Below are 490 nucleotides of genomic sequence, written 5' to 3' on the forward strand. Positions count from 1 at the left end.
GATAATATATTTAGAATAATAAGGCATTATATTTGTATTCATTTTTAGAATTTAACTAAAAAAGACTATAACCTGAGTAGAGGCAGGAGTAATGGGCTGTGGAGGAAGGTGAATACTTAGGACATAAATCAATGATATAGCAGCTAATTATCTTTCTAACTGATTTTTTTTCCATTTAAGAAAAAAGGTTAAATAAAAGAAATGATAGTTTTTCATGCTTTGTAAAACTGTGGCCTGTGCCTTGCAAACAAATCCTAGCACACTGAATAGTGGCAGGACTTCTATTATTGGCCACAGGATACACAAACTCAAGGAATTTCCATGCCATTTTAGGGCAACTTAAATGTGTTTCTGAAATTTTGTCATTAAGAAAATTAGTTGTTATCCATAAATTCTTGTAAGTTTATTGTACTTGACAAGGGTAATCCACAGAGCAAATAGACAACCTATAGAATGGGAGAAATATTTGCAAACTATACATCCAATAAAA

The 490-nt window shown here is 31.2% G+C and overlaps 1 pseudogene; it reads left to right on the plus strand.

The window, feature by feature from the left end:
* LOC105816767 overlaps positions 1-490 on the plus strand; it is a 7,292-nt pseudogene that overhangs the window by 102 nt on the left and 6,700 nt on the right.

This window comes from Propithecus coquereli, unplaced genomic scaffold (genome assembly GCF_000956105.1).
Source record: "Propithecus coquereli isolate 6110/MARCELLA unplaced genomic scaffold, Pcoq_1.0 Scaffold387, whole genome shotgun sequence".
NCBI classification, from domain to species: domain Eukaryota; kingdom Metazoa; phylum Chordata; class Mammalia; order Primates; family Indriidae; genus Propithecus; species Propithecus coquereli.